Raw genomic sequence first — 16,218 nt, 5'->3', positions numbered from 1 at the left:
AATGCTCACCCTGGCTGTCACTCGGAGTCCTCCTGCCGGGCCAGACTGGTTGGAGTGTGGGAAGGCTTGATGCTTGTTTAAGCAGCAAAAGAAACAGCATTTGGTTTCTGGTCTCTGACGTTTGCAGTACTTCTGGTAGAAAGAAGAGATTTGTGTACTGGCCACAGTAAGGTGGGCCTGGTCATGCTTGGGAGAGAGAACAAGCCTGTGGAATTAGTCTGAGGAGTCTCTGTCTGTCTGCCTGCCTGTCTGTCTGTCTGTTTCCCTGTCTCTTACTTTTTTCTTTGTTTCCTCCCCCCTGACTCTTCTTTTCTTTTTTTTTTATTTTCTTCTCCTTTCCTGAGACAGGGTCACACCTACCTCAAGCTGGTCTCAGACATGCTACAAATCCTACTAAGAAATCCATTGACAAACAACCCTACATAGGTTTTCCCCTCTTTCCTCCCCTCCCTTCCCTTCTTCCTCTCCAGTCTCCTTTTGTTCCGGGTGGCTTGTTACACAGCAATACTGAGCAAGCCAGTGCTTGCTCACAGATCTCACAGCAGGTGGAAATTTCAGCAGGATTTTAAGACCACAGATGGACAAAACCTCAGAGTTCTCCCCACACAGGTCTTTGTGAAGATGTAGTTTGAGAATCCATGAAAGTCCAGTCACTATGAGTGTAAAGTTGAAACTTTTCTTATTTTTAGATTTGTTTTATTAACATATGTTGATGATTAGTAATAATGGGTTTGATTGTGGCATTTTGTATTTACCTACATTTTTATCTTCTTCACCTCACCACCCTGTCCTGCTCCTGATGATCCTCTTCTCGCTTTGTCTGTCTTTCCCTCCCTCTCTCCTTTTGTTTCCCCCCCCTCTCTCCCCCCCCTCTCTCATTAGGGTTGCTTATGGGAGCATGGGTTTCTTACCCATAGCTACACCACCACTGGGGAGTAAAAGTCTCTCCCTCTCAGCAACTCTAACTGCCTAAGTGCTTAGGAAGAGCTGCAGCCTTGTGATCTCCTCGTCCAATACCTTTAGGTCCCTCTCCTGCACAGGATGCCGTATGATCAATATTTGCAATGGCCATGTCATGCTTGAACTCAGTGTTATGGAAACGAAACTTAATAATGATGGACCCCAATTCTCATAGGGCACAGGGGAACGTTTCTGACCTGGACTCCACTAATTTCAGACCACACAAATTCCTAAAAAGTCATGGAACAATAAAAAATACCTAAACCACTTAATTCCCTAGGGGGTGTTGCCTCAGTGGACCGAAATGAACCGTGCTGGACTTCAGAGGACGAGCTCGCTGTACACTGCCCTGGAGAGCACCTGTCAGCACACTCCTACTGTGTCTTCTCCAACTGTGGTGTGGTGACTGCAAAACTGTCCGGCCCACAGGCTGAGCATGGTGCTAGGTACAAGGGAGGGTATGACAGGCCATGCCCCTAACCTCATGACGCTTAAAGGCAGCTATTTTCTGTCTAGATACTCCTTTCAAATATTGTATGTTTCAGAATACCTATGGCAGTTTTTGGCACTGTGTGTGTGTGTGTGTGTGTGTGTGTGTGTACAATCAGTGCAGATGGAGGCTAAAGGTGCCATCCTTAAATCTTTTTGTTTGAATGTATTCAGAATAAGGCCTTATTGCTGCTATAGCACTGTGTGTGTGTGTGTGTGTGTGTGTGTGTGTGTGTACATGTGTGTACAAACTGTGCACATGAAGGCCAGAGGTGCCATCCTTACATCTTATGTTTGAGATGGAGTCAGTTCCTTATTGGCCCAGAACTTCACCAAGGAGACCAAGTCAGCGCCTTCCATGCCCATCTCCTGTGGCTGGGATCACAGGTGCTCATCACTGCCCCATTCTTCCATAAGTTCCAGGGATCTGAACTCCCCAGGCCCTCACTGTTACAAGGCAAACCATTTTACATACTCAGCAGACCCAGCCTTATCCCCACCCGGGATCTTGAGGTCTAACTGCATACTTGAGCACGTGGGCTTCCAGATCGACTCCAATTCCAGGCACAGAGATCCTGTTCCAGAGCGTGATGCTGGCCTTCTGTTAGATTCACGCATTCAGAACTTTACCTCTGACTCATGCTGCTGGTTGACAGATACATTGTAACTCTGCCGATTCTCCCATCACTACCCTTGGAAGCCTGGGGATCCCAAGTGTGCAGCTGGTACAGTGGGATGGGGTTGGAAAACGAACGCCCAGTTACTTCTTACCTATCCTGCTGGGGGATCGGCAACTTTCTCATCACTGACAGAAGCAACTTTACAGAGGAGAGAACATCGGGTTGTGGTTTCAGAAATGCAGAGGCTTGCACATCGTAGGGGTTCAGATCAGAACCAGAAACAGGTATAATCTTCAAGTGAAACCTTCCTCCAGCCAGGTCCACTTTCCCAAAGGTCCCATAGCCTTCAAGAACAGCGACACCACCTGGAGACCAAGTGTCCAACACGAGAGCTGATGGGATTTAACATTCTGATTGTGGCCTTTGTCACAAGTCACTCGGGAAACAACTGCTTGGCCTACATTAGATTCAGAGGAAAGATGAAATTCCAGGGTAGGCAGCCCCTCCCTGCAGCAAGCTCTCAGGATAGCTGGGCCTCATGGATCTTGGCAGATAACTCTTCCAATCCACTCCATCCCCCAAATTCAGGAGGACTTGCATCAAATGGCCCAGTACTATCAGGCTTAGGATTCCCAGGGAAGGTAATATTATTATCTTCTGCATATCTCCAAACAGGAGTGTTTACAATGCATGTGGCGGTGGCTTCCTCAGTTTTCCTCAGCAATTCCCTTTGCTCAAGACATGCCAGGAAACACATTCACCACAACACACAGCCCTACCATGGAGTTAAACACTCCAGGTTCCATTCAACTTTAATATGACCTAATTCCCAGACAATATCTGGTCAGAGGCTGGGTAAAGTGCTGGCTTCCCAAACATGAAGAATTGGTTTTGGATTCCAAACAGAAAAAGTCAGGCATGACCGTGTGTGTCTGTAATCCCAGCACATGAGGGTCTCTGAAGCTCAACAGCCTGCCAGTCCAGCCTACTTTGTGAGTTCCAGGTTTAATGAGGGACCCTGTCTCAATCAGCAGCATGTAAAGAAACCCAAGAAGACATCCAGTGTCAACCTCTGGCAGACTGAGACATGTACACACACACGAACATACATACACTGCTCATATACAACAGTTGGCCAGCATTTGACAGACCACCCACAGCCCTGTGCTCATCCAGAATTTCCATTTTGTTGGTCAAGTGCTTAAAATGTTTTTAAAAAGTCTCTTCTTCCGTCCTCCCCTGGAGAAGTGTGTGGTGAAAGGCTGGTACTTAAAGGGTCTAACAATACATTTCTGAAACAAGGGACCTGTAATTTTTCTAGTCCTTTTAATTTCTTTTATGTTACACATTAATAATGTATGCATGGTCGACAGGAACTCATTAAATGTGAACATCATAAAATCGGGCACTTAGGAGAGAACTTCATGGAACGAACAGACCCCAGTCCACAACCTTGTGTTAAGTACGTAAGTTGTCTTTGCTTTCTCTGGGTACAGTAGGAAGCAGCTGAAAAGGGAAATGTAATTACTGAAAGTCTATTTTAAAAGGTCCAGGAAGCCCAAGAATAGATTGTACACAGCATCGGCTAAGGCAGTCTGTTCTGGCCAGTCATGCTGCTTACCTTTCATGACGATTCAACTAGACAGTGTGGGGGCAGGGCCACAAAGATAATGTGCACCGCGAAGGTGCACAGCTCTGACTTGGGGAACTGTTTAAAGAGGGTCTCTCAGAACACAATGGGAAATTCTTTATGATAAGAAAGATGAAGAGAGAGCAGGAGGCTCATCTTCCTCCTTCTAGGACTAGGTAGGGGTAGGGCTGGAAAGAGGGCTATCTCAAGAGAGCTGGGCATGTGCCTCACCTGCTCTGGTTGATGCTTGAAGTTACAATGTGTTTCCTCAATTGCTGAGTACATAGTCAAGGCACATGTGCCTCATTGCTCTGGGTCATGCTAGAGGAAGATACAATGTGTTTACAATGTGTTTTGGTTAAGAGGTCAGTTGCTGAGTACCTAGCCAAGGCACAGGCTACATAGTGGGAATTGCTTTGATCTTGCTTGGAAGATCAGGCAGAGTAATTAATTTACAGTAATTCAAGGAGTCTTTTCCATAGGCTCCCGGTACCTTTGCTGAGAAAAGCCATAGGGAAAGTGATACAGTAAAGCAGCCAATGAGAAGAGACAAGTGCTCTTGTCCTGTGGCCCAATAACCCAAATAAATAAACTATCTGGGCAGGTGAGATGGTTCACAGTAAAGCTTGCAGGCATGGGAACCTTAGTTAGATTCTGCAAAACCCATGCCAAGAAAACAAAACAAAACAAAATCTAGCACGTGACATAAGCTATAACCCCAGTGCTGGAGGCACAGACAGGCAAATCCCTGGGGCCCAAGGGCCACTCAACCTGGTTAGCAAGTACTAGGTCAGTGAGAGACACTAACTCAAAACATAATGTGGACAGCAATTAAAGAGATACAAGTACACACACACACACACATTTACACATGCACTCAAGCACATGCATGTACATGCCACACACACACACACATGCACACAAACACACACATATGTGCACAGACCTTCATGTGGAATACTGACACAGATTATATGCCCCACCAAAGAACCCACTGTCCATCAATAGTAGCCACCGTCAAAGCTCAGGCTCTGGGGGAGGGGTTTGCAATCTTTATTCATACCATCTTTAGTATGTAAGCATTCAGCTCTGAGAATACTCATGGCCATCCTACCCACATACAACACGCATGCTGCAGGCTGAGAACCTGAGCCACCCTCTTGCCACACTTGGGGTCATTCTGTCTAAGCAAGACCTCTATGGCTTCTGTATTACAGGTGATGCTCAAATGCTGAGTGAGATAGCAAGAGGGTCATTTGTGTAAGACCACTGTAGTGCCTTCTCCCAGGAGGCCTGGGTCAGCCAATGCCACCAGCCTAGCCAGAGCTGCATAGTGTACAGGAAAGCCAAGACAGCGGCCACACTGACAGATGATATGACAAGGGACACATCTGCTCTGGCACCCTGCACGGCAACAGCACGTTTCACCTTGACCATTTCAGGCATGTCAAGAGCTTGACAGGACCTTGTTTTCTAGACAAATGAATCACCTCACACTTTCATCCATCTCTCAGAGATGTTCTAGGATGACTTGACAGGGGATGGACACAATACATCTTCCGCATCAGTGTTTGCCCCAAAGCTCATTTCTGTTACAGAATGCTTCTTCACAACTGTAGCATGAAATGACATCACACAGTTCCAACCCTTCCTGCCACGTGCTCCACACCAGCAGCATGGCTTTTCTGAGCTGAATGACTCAGCCGGTTTCACATAAACATCAACACTACCGCCATCATCATCTCCATGGTTACTACTATCACTGCTACCACCACCACCACCACCACCACCATTATCATCATCATTGTCACCATCATCATTTTACTACCTGGAAAGAACAAGGATTAGTTTACTTGACTTTAGAGATTTATATATCATGTCCCAGAGAGGATCAGGAAACCCCTAGATCAAGCACATACTTTGCATACTTATTCTATTCGGTTCCAGCATGTGAAGCACAAGGACTGTGGCACCCAGGGAGCAGGCAATCCAACAGCAACCCTTCATAGTGGACAGTAAGAGGCTCTGTCTTTCACGAAACAGTTGACGTGTAGAGTGTAGAGACTTTCTGGTGCACTGTGTAAAAGCACCCACCTGTCAATAAAATAGCCTATGGCCAATGAGCTGAGGCAGGAAGTAGGAGGTGGATATTCCTGCAGGGGAGGAGCAAGGAATTCTGGGAAAGAATCAGGCACATGACTCTCTGAGATTTGTCCTGAATGTTGGAGAAGGCAGACCCATGAAACTGAGAAGGTAACTAGCCATGTGGAACTCACAGAATAAATGAGGAGATTTGCCAGAACTCTGGAGTAGACAGTCATAGGAAGCTGGAGAGAGGTAACAGACCACGTGTCAGGACACAGAGTAAATTAAGTGGGTAATTAAGTCATGGACTAGTCAGGAAACAAGCCGAAGCTATTGGCTTGAGTATTTGTTCATATAGAAGTCTTGGAGTTGACTCGACTGTTGTCTTAGGGTTTCACTGCTGTGAACAGACACCATGACCAAGGCAACTCCTATAAGGACATAATTGGGGCTGACTTATAGGTTCAGTGGTTTAGTCCATTATCATCAAGGTAGAAGCAGGGCATCATCCAGGCATGGAGGAGCTGAGAGTTCTACTTCTTGTTCTGAAGGCAGACAGGAGAGAAGACTCACCTCCAGGCAGCTAGGATGAGGGTCTTAAAGCCCATGCCCACAGTGACACACCCACTCCAACAGGGCCGCACCTTCTAAAAGTGCCACTTTCTGGGCCAAGCATATGTAAACCATCACAACTGTGCTTTCATAGAAAATGAAAACAGCTGGTTCCCAATCTGATTGATCTATGGCAACCCTGTGTTCTTGCTCCTTAATATGCAGTGTCCAGAACATGCCCCATGGGTGGTGTTCTGCCCTGCCCACTCACTGCCCCCAGGTTCCTTCCTATAAAGGAAGACTGCTTTTGCCCGCCTCTTTCTTAGATGTATTTATGGAGAAGTCTAGGGTTGTTGGGGAACAAGGGGCCCTGATGCTTTCTCTTTGAACACATTGATGATATTTTTTGCTAACAGGAACAATCTGGATCAGAGGTTTCTGCAAGTCTCTTTCTGATTGCTCTAAGTCTCTAGGTGGACTCCCTTCTGCTAAATGTGAGGCTTTAAGTTTCAGTTTGCCTATCTGTTGGTTCACCGTCTTGACTAAAGGTAACAGAGAAGGTGAAAAATCCTTTAACATTAGCAGGTAACGTTGGGTTACTTCGGACTCTTGGCTATGGATTGTGAGCCAGGACATATGTGCTGAGTCTCTGCATCTTTTATATGTCATACCCACAAATCATCTTCATTATCTGGTATGCAGTGCTGATAGCTCCTCAAAACCCACAAAAATAAAGGGTTCCCTCCTCTCAGAACCTAGCTGTGTGTGTGCATGCACACATGCATGTATATGTGCATGTGTGCATGTGTACCTGTGTGGTGTGCTATGTATGTGTGTATGTATATGTTTGTGGTTTAAATATGTGTGTATGTGTGTGTCCATTCGTGTGGTGTTTTTTATTCTGAGACAGCTTTTCTCACTGACTTGGAACCAGATCAATAGGAAAGCTAGGCTGGCTGGCTGGTCAGTACCCCAGGTATCTGCTGTCTATCTCTGCCTCCCCAGCATGGGGATTGAAATTGCCACTACACTCAGCTTTCTACATGGGTGCTAGGGATTTTACTCCCATCTCCCAAATCTAGCTTTTCTTGCCTTAAACCTGCGAGACTGGCCTTGAAAATGTCTAGAGATCTTGATACTCACATTAAAACATTAACAAGTCTCTACTTTAGCCAGGGATATCCTCACATACTGCCTGCCCCCAGACATAAGTTCTCTGGTGCGACTTGGCAGTCACATAGCCACTTCCATTCTTTAAGCACACACCTTCACACAGACGAGTCTCTGGGGCTGGCCTGGGGCCGACCTCTGGACAAAACTCAAGCAACTGAGGCAACAGCTCAGTAGCTGATGCTCATAGGATCTGAAAGCACAGTGTTAAAAACTGCTGAACTCTAAGCCAACCACCATTCTCTGTTCAAGGATTAACAGAAACCCTTGATAAGAGAGCAGCTGCTTATGAGAACAGGAAAGATCAGGAGCTGGTGCCTCAGCTCTGATTTGTCCCAGAGCAGCTGAGAAGTGCTTCAGGAACTTACAACCAGGAACTGTCTGGAGTATTCCACTACTCCATATCAAAGTGTGGACTAAGAACTGTTTACGGAGAGGTGTGTATGGGGACACATGCTGGAAGGCACTCAGTGTGCTAAGCCAGCAGTGTGATATTGTATCTGCCTGAGGGTGACAGGGCATGTGGACCATGCCTCATCTTTTGTTTTTAAGGTTTACTATTTTTATTTTATGTGTCTGAGTATCCTGTCTATATTTATGTCTATATATTTATTTTATATATACTATGTACTATATACTATAGACTAACTATATACTATATACTAGAATATAGAATATATATTTATGTATGTGTGTGGTGTGCCCACAGAGGCCAGACAAGGACATTTCATTCCTTGAAACAAGAGTTACAGATATTACAGATACTGTTAGCTGCCATGAAGGCTCTGAGAACTGGACCCATATCTTCTGGAAAATTAGTGTTCTTAACCTCTGAGCCATTTCTCCAGCTCCTCTGTTTTGTTTTTATAAAATAAATCCTTGAGCCATTTAAACACCACCTAAAACAGCCACCCATGCAGCTACCCTGGGTCACTTCCTTCTTTGTTGACAGAGCAGACTCACTGCAGCTTCGAATCTAGACACAGAGCCACTGCTTCTCAGTTGGCTATGTGCACATGTGTGCATGTTAATAGAAGTGCTCTGGCTAAAGTGACCTCTAGGCCTGAGGATGGACCTTTGTAATTTTTATTGTCAACTGCCAGGCTATAGACAGGAGCCAAATCACAAATTACAGTCCCCAAACCAGTTATGAAAACAAGCAACAGTGACGTAGTGAAGTTTGTGACTTTATTTGCCAACCCTTGAAGAGTCCATTTTGTGTCCACTCAGAAACTAGGGCGTGGAATATTTGTTATCTATCCTGGGTGTAAGGCCCTTTGCTCCTGTAGCTGATCTATCTGTCTGAGTTACTCTGGGGCTTGTAACTGCAGTATCCAGTTAAGAAGCCTTTTCTGTCTCTGCAGGAGTTACACAGCTCTGGGTTAAAATCTTAGGGGAGGGAAAGGGGAGAGAGGCGAGCCTCTCTGTGCTTTGTTCTCAGTGTTTGTACAACTTTCAGAGCGTGTCGTCATGTGGTCAAATGCTCACTACAAGTTTGCACATACATTCAGGTCATAAATTGAGTAAGAGGTTTATAACAGTGAATGTCTACATGCATATCCACTAGGAGCAATTATCTGGATATATATTCATCATTTGCTAGCTTACAGGTTCACGGAAAGTTAAAGACCATAACTAAGCTGTCCTTGAAGTTTCACAGAGATAAACCCAGTCAATATCGCATCTCCTGTCTTGCACCTGTGGTCCTGTGCTGTGCATCTTCTTTAGGACCTTCAGCTAATGTTTTTTTTAACCCTTTGGAATGTGCCCTAAGTTTTAGGAGTCTTGCTTTCTCAGAGGCAATTAAGCAGTCCTATTATAAAGGGGACTTAAATGTCAATGTCTCCGCTATCATTCTGAATGGTGGTGACCCTAGCACATTCTACAGAATAAATGGTCTCTGTTTTGGCATAGTATCTGAGTCTAGGGTCTTCCTTAGGTGAGTTTTTGAACTCCTACACACTCATCCTTAGGGAGTTTGCCTTCTTGAAGAAAATAAATGAGAGTTGACGTTTGGTCTTTTGTTATTTATTTTAATGCTAAGTGTGGGCCCTCAAGAACTGGTTGTCTGAGAGAGAGTCCACATGTAACATGCTAAATGACCCTGCCCACAAGTTATTTCTGGTTGGTAAATAACGATGTCAACAGATAATGGCTGGGTAGAAGAGGCATAGATGGGGTTTAGGCTTTGAGGGCTTGAGGTCTAAGAGGAACCATGAGTAGGAAAAAGGTAAGGAGAGGAGAAAGGAGAAGCTATCATGGGTTAGAAGTCTAGAGAACATGGCCCTAAGGGCTGCCCAAATGGAGTTAAGAGCAGCCTAGATGAAACACAACTCAGGGTAATAACTCAGGGTTGCTGATAAGAAAGTAGATTCTAACTGCATAGAGGGAAGGCAGCTGACCAGCTTCTGTACTGTTTAAGGCTTATTGTAAATCCAAAGGTTATGTATATCTTTCATCTGGGAACTTAAACAGCTAAGGTTGGGTGGAAATCTCAGGCAGGGATTTAAATGATTTGTACAACAAATGAACAAAGGAAGCACTCCCTTTCTTGGAGCCTAGTGCTGTAGAGAAAGATAGAGCCAGGAGGAGGTGGGTGCTCCCCTCAGGTGGGTGGGTGCTCCCCTCAGACTGGGAGCTTGCAGATTCTCCTGGTATGGAGGCTCTGCTCCTCTGTTTCTTGGAGCAGCTGATAATAAACTGCTGTTGGGAAGGATGGACTGAGTGGGCCTGGGGCGCAGAGTAAGCAAGGGGAGGGAAGACATCACTCAGCATGGCCACAGCATGTGAGGAGACAGGAAATGAAGGGTAGTGCTGATTCCTGCTGTCCTGGTATACCTTAGTATTCACCAGAGTGCCTGGAAAACCTGCTCCAAGACTACATGGAAACAAGACTTCACTATGCCACAACTCAGTGTAACTCAGAAAACTCAGACACGGAAGTGATTTTCACCAACACAAGGGTTTTTGTCATTTTTTCTTTGTTTTCTTGGAGTCCAAAAAGGAAGCTGAGCATTCCAAGCAGAAGCCGTGGCTCCAGATTTACATCTCTCTTACTTGCACACACCCCTCCCCCACCCCCGACGTGAAACACAAGCGTATGGTGTCAATGGCTACATAAGTGGCTCCCGGAATTCTCCTTCCTGCGATGGCTCTGGTGCTATCAATCTTCTACTCAAAACCTTGAAGCATGGGACCCAAGTTTGATCTCCAGAACCTACAAAAAAAGCCAGGTGTGGTAGTAGAGACAGACAGATTCCCTGGTGCTTCCAGATAGCAGCCCAATCTAATCATTGAGTCCCAGGCCTGAGAGAAACCCTGTCCCAAAGTCAAAAGGCAAGGTTGATGCATTTGAGACCTGAGGTCCACCTCTAGCCTCCACATACATGTCCACACGAACCCTCACACACACACACACACACACACACACACACACACAGAGAGAGAGAGAGAGAGAGAGAGAGAGAGAGAGAGAGATGCCCACACCTACATGCAAAGAACCTCTTTTCGTCTCTGCTCTAGGATCCACTGTCTTTTCCTAGCGGCCACCATGCTGTCAAGCCTGTCTGCCTCAGTGTCACATGATTCCCTGTCCTGCTCCACTCTGGTTCTCTGTGAGCTTCATTCCCACTCTGCGAGGTCTTTCAGGATAGGACAACATCTGTCTCATCCACACCTGCCCACACGTCATGGACAGGCAGACATTAAGGAGGTGTTCAGTGAGCTAACCTGGCTTGCAGCCCAGCTCCACCATAGTTTCCAGAGTGGTTTTAAAACACACAACCTGGTTGTCACTGTGGTAGCTCTGGGAGTCATGCCAGCTCTGAACCCCTTCTGCATGGAGTAGGGGCTTCCTGGGATCTGCTCTCACCCACACACCTCCTAGGACCCAGGCTCGCCATCTGCTTAGAATGTTCCATACCTCCCTCAGCATCCAGAAACCATCTGTTTGTCCAGCCTCACTTCCTCTTGGCTTTTCCCCTGTGCCCTGGGCCATGCACCCCTGGGCCTCTTCTTCCTGCCCCCCTCTTGCTCGCTCCCTAGACTTTGATCTCTGAGAGGAAAGGGTCTCTGATCACTGCTTCCCAGTGTCTCTCCTTGATACACAAGAACTATTTCCAGTCTAGACCAACTAATATCTAGTTGCAAACACTGGAATTTGCCTCTGCAAGGTTGACACGGTTCCTGCAGCAATCCATGCAGGTAGGCACATATGCATTCAGCCATCATAGGCTGAAGACACAGGATCTGGGATGGCCCTTGTCTGAATGCTGTTCTATGTCTGAGGAAAACCAACAGTCAGCTTTTGGAAGCTTAGAACTATAAAAGCTGAGACAAGCTTCTGCCACCTCTCTGTATTTTCTCTTTTCCCCACCTTCCTACTTGGTGGCTGCACAGGGGTAGAAGGTCTTGACTGCGTTTGCTTTTGAAAGCAGGTCACTATGGCTAGGAGTTTCAGGAAGGCCCACTGACATGGCTGCAAAGGCTCCATCTGTTCCATTTTGGATTCTGATGACCCTGGTACTCCTGGGTCTGAGATACCATCTTCCTGTTCCAGGGTCAGAGGGGTTGGGAGGGCATCCCCTCTCACCTCCCCCAGCAATGTCTCAGCCTTCTATCCCTAGGCTGCACCTCCCCAGTGCACAGCTGTCTGGGATCATAGTTGCCAGCACCTTTCAGTTGCCCATTGGCTGAAGTTCTTGTAGTGGGTTTGGTCCAATGTTGCTTGTATTATGTTAATTTGGGTCCATAATATTGTTTGCAAGAAAGTCCTCATTTCTTCTTGTAAGACACTGAGGGACCCTGCCTCCAGTTGGTTCTGACTGGTAAATAAAGATGCCCACAGCCAATGGCTGGGCAGGGTAGACAGAGGCAGGAATTTTAGGATTCCCAGGCTATGGATGGAGAAAAAGGAGAGGAAGAAGGAATCTTCTATGGCAGGAGAAGGAGAGAAGAGAGGTCAGGCCTGAGAGGGTGTGGGGCAGAGAGCATGCTGGCATGCAGGGCAGAGAGTGGCCGGGAAGAGGATCTGCCTGACAGGGTCTAGGGCAGCAAAGCTGAAATATAGAACTTAGTAAGTAATAACTCTAGAACGTCAGAAGAGGTAGATTAGCCACATAGAGACCAGATAGTGACCCAGCCATTGTGTATCTTTTATTCGGGAACCTAGAACATTGGGCTGTGTAGTGAGAAACACCGCCGGTGCCAAGATCAATTTGAGTACTTAGTTGGGTACTACTACAAAGTCTTTCCTGATTTCTGGCTGGGTTTCCTTCATTGTAGCCTGTGGCTATCTGATGAGACATCCCAGCTGTCAGTGAGAAACAGAGGACCCTAAGCTGGAACATACATCACCCAGAGATAGAGAGGGCTCACTGGGAGACCCAAGGCAAATGCAGAAACCCCAAGTCGGTGGGGGTTGTCACTTGCTCACTTCTATTTCCTGATGCCTAAATCTGAGTGTGAGGCACCTGGCCAATTCTCTAGCATAATGACCAAAACCTCCAGGGCTGGGAGCTCATTTCTGCAAAATGAACACTGTCATGGTGCTGTGGTGCTGTGGTGCTCAGCTGCCCCACAATGCACAAGGCACAGGCTACCTCATTTGCTGGATCCCACAGAGGAGACTTCAGTGGATTCTCCTTCCTCAAGTCCATGCACTGAGCTGCAGACACCAGAGCACTGGCATGCGTAAGTATCCATTTGTTAACAGCCTAGCTCTGAGAATGTAACACATGCATGGAGCTCTCCCTTGTGAGCGGAGTGGAATCAGAGCTCAGATATTGAAATACCCATCTCTTCCATGTGGCCGAGAGACTCCTGGATCCTCTATTTAGTCGGGCCAGCAGCATTTACTGGGGATGGGGGTTGCACAAGTGTCTAAGTGTGTAGTGGAAACAGGTGGAGGACCCTGGGGTGTCCTCAGTCTTATCATCTCATGTGCTTAGACGCGGTCTCTCCCTGAGCCACGCACTTGCTGACTTGCTCTGGGGATCCCCCATCTCTGCCTCTAGAACATTGGATTTACATGTGGGTTTCCGTGTGTGCCTGGCTTTTAGATGGGTGTTATAGACCCAAACTCTAGTGACTGGCTGAGCCATCTCCCCAGCCCTGGATCAGGAATGATTTGAAAAGCTGCCAGCTGAGAACAGGTAAGCCCAGGGTCACCATGCAGCCACAGGCTAGCAGCAGATGGCCTCCCGGACACGGCTTAGGACAGCAACTTCTGGTCCACCCAGACCCGTCTGCCCAGCATCAGATGTCCTGTCACGAGGACCCAGTGACTTAGCTCTCTGCTCAGTGCTAGGTGCTATATGCCCACGTCTCTTTGCACCCCTCCCCCTTTGTGTTTCCTGAAAACCCCAGAGGTGCTTCACTTTCCAGCCTCTTCCTCAAGGTCTCTGCTTGGCTCCCTCGTTCTCTCTCCGCTAATGCTCTCTGCCAAGACACTCATCTTGGTGTCGGCTAAGGCTTCCTCCAGCATCAATTTTGATGAAAGCACAAAGATGAAGAATGTGATTTTGTTTTTTTTCCTCACTCTGCACATCCTGGACTGTTTAAAACCCTCCCCATCTGCACCACAGTGGCAGTGACTTCCTCAGGCTCTCTGGCTATGGAGGGAGAGCCTCTCTTCACCCCTGTGGTGTGTTCATGTTTCCCGGGATACCATGAGCATCCCCATCTAGCCACAGAAGCTCTACAACCCATGCTTAGGAAAGACCGAATTTAGAAGTAGGGACAATCTCCGAGGTAGAAATCGGGCACAAGTTGGCTTTGTCTTCCAGTACCCCTCCTCCCCATGTGTCCGGACAACTTGTCAGTGAGCTGAATTTTTTTAATGACTCTTTTACGTGTTCTTATCATTATTTTTATTTATTTGTATATGTTTGTATTTCTCTCTCAGTGTTGTGTGTGTGTGTGTGTGTGTGTGTGTGTGTGTGTGTGTGTGTATATGTGTGTGTGCGCTGGTACCCACAGAGGCCGGAAGAGGGCACTGAATTCACTGGGACTGAAGTTAAAGGCAGTCATGAGTTCCCCAGTGCAGGGACTGGGGACCACACTCCAGTCCTCCGCAAGACCAGCAAGCACCTTTAGCCTCTAACCCATGTCTCCATTTCCTTTATTGTGTGTGGTGGCAGCGTGGGGGTGGGTGGGTCCTGGCGATTGAATTCAGGTTGTCAGGCTTAGGGTGAATCCTTTGCCTCCTGAGCCATCTCACCAGCCCACTTTCTAGACTTTTCCTGGATCCTTGCACAGGGATCCAGTTGACTGGAGCCCAGGCCTTGGTGCTTTTCTCTATGTGACTAATCTTTCCCCGTGGTCTTTCATCTTGCTGACTCTGACCTTGCCACCACCTTGAGTTTGACATCATGTGTGTGTGTGTGTGTGTGTGTGTGTGTGTGTGTGAGTGTCTGTGTGTTTCAGCCCAACAGTTTAAGTTGAGCTAGGCTGTCCCCGTCCCCAAGTGTCAGCAGTCAACTTTGTCCCCAGGTGGACTGTCCCCACAGCCTGTGTTTAGGACAGTGCTGTGCTACCTTTAAGGTTCAGGGACTCTTTTGTGCGCATGGTTGATGGGAACAGAGGGAACATTTGTCTTGTCTCCTAATTACAGGCTGATACACTCAGGACCACTTAACTATCCAATGCATCCTTTCCTGGATGTCTGATTCTCCCCATGACTCAGGACGTTATTTCCTTCTAGCCTGTGGGGATTTCTTGGGCCTCGCTTGCAGTTCCTAAATCTATTTGCTTCCTGTCTTGGCTGCTGTTCAGGAGTGCTTGCTGCATTAAGCATCTCCCCAGACACTTCGGGCTGGCTCAGGAGCTGTTGCCTTAAGTCAGCATGGAAGACTCTGTGGGCTCTGGGTTCTTGTCCCCAGACCCTGAAAGGACACAGGAGGCTGGCCGAGGGGCTCCGTGCAAACACCATCAGAGCCCCAGCCTCTCACATTTGTGTCCTGTGTTAACAGGTTATTTTTTAAAGGATTCTGTCTAGGTGTGAGGACACATTAGCATATTCATCAGGTAAAATCTGGTTCCAATAAAGATGGCTGTCAGTGACCACCTTTTTTTCTCCCTGGGCCCAGTGATGTTCTTCCTTATCTGGTAACCTCTAGAAGCAACTTCAGAGAGATAAGCTTGAGATTTGAAGTGGGTGGTTGTGGGATTTGGTAACTGTGTCCTTCCTTGTTTGCTTTTTAATTATTTTTTTTTCCAAATTGACACAAGATAAAGTCATCTGGAAAGAGGAAACCTCAACAGAGAAGATGCCTCCATCAGATTAGCCTATAGGAGGGTCCAGTGCACTATAGGCTGTGTTATCCCATAGGCTGTTGGTCCTGGGTGCTATGAGAAAGCAGGTGGAGCAAGCCTCGGAGGGCAAGCCAGTAAACAGCACCCCTCCATGGCCTCTGCTTCAGTTCCTGCCTCTAGGTTCCTGCCTTGAACTTCTGCCCTAGATTTTTCTCAGTGATGTAGTACAATAAAGATGCCTAAGACAAATAAATTGTTTCCTTTCCCTCTCTAGGTTGTTGTCATGGCAACAGAGCCACCACCTAGGACAGCAACCTTAAGGGGATGTGTGGAGGATAGATGGGTATGACTGGGGGAAGGTGGTGAGGGCAGAAGGGAAAGGCTATGACTTCTAGCTTTTGTTCAACCCCAGGGACTGATGCCCAGCAACTTTCTGGGGTCAATAGTGTCATCCGGGTC

At 47.1% G+C, this 16,218-nt stretch overlaps 1 protein-coding gene across 2 annotated transcripts in view; it reads right to left on the bottom strand.

Moving 5' to 3' along the window:
* Positions 1–16,218, bottom strand: part of SLC35F3 (solute carrier family 35 member F3) — a gene marked incomplete at both ends in the record, with an annotated part of 226,418 nt that overhangs the window by 51,916 nt on the left and 158,284 nt on the right. The window lies entirely within an intron of this gene.

Source organism: Micromys minutus, assembly GCF_963924665.1.
Source record: "Micromys minutus genome assembly, chromosome: 24".
Lineage (NCBI taxonomy): Eukaryota > Metazoa > Chordata > Mammalia > Rodentia > Muridae > Micromys > Micromys minutus.
This window is presented reverse-complemented; position numbering and strand designations above follow the sequence as displayed.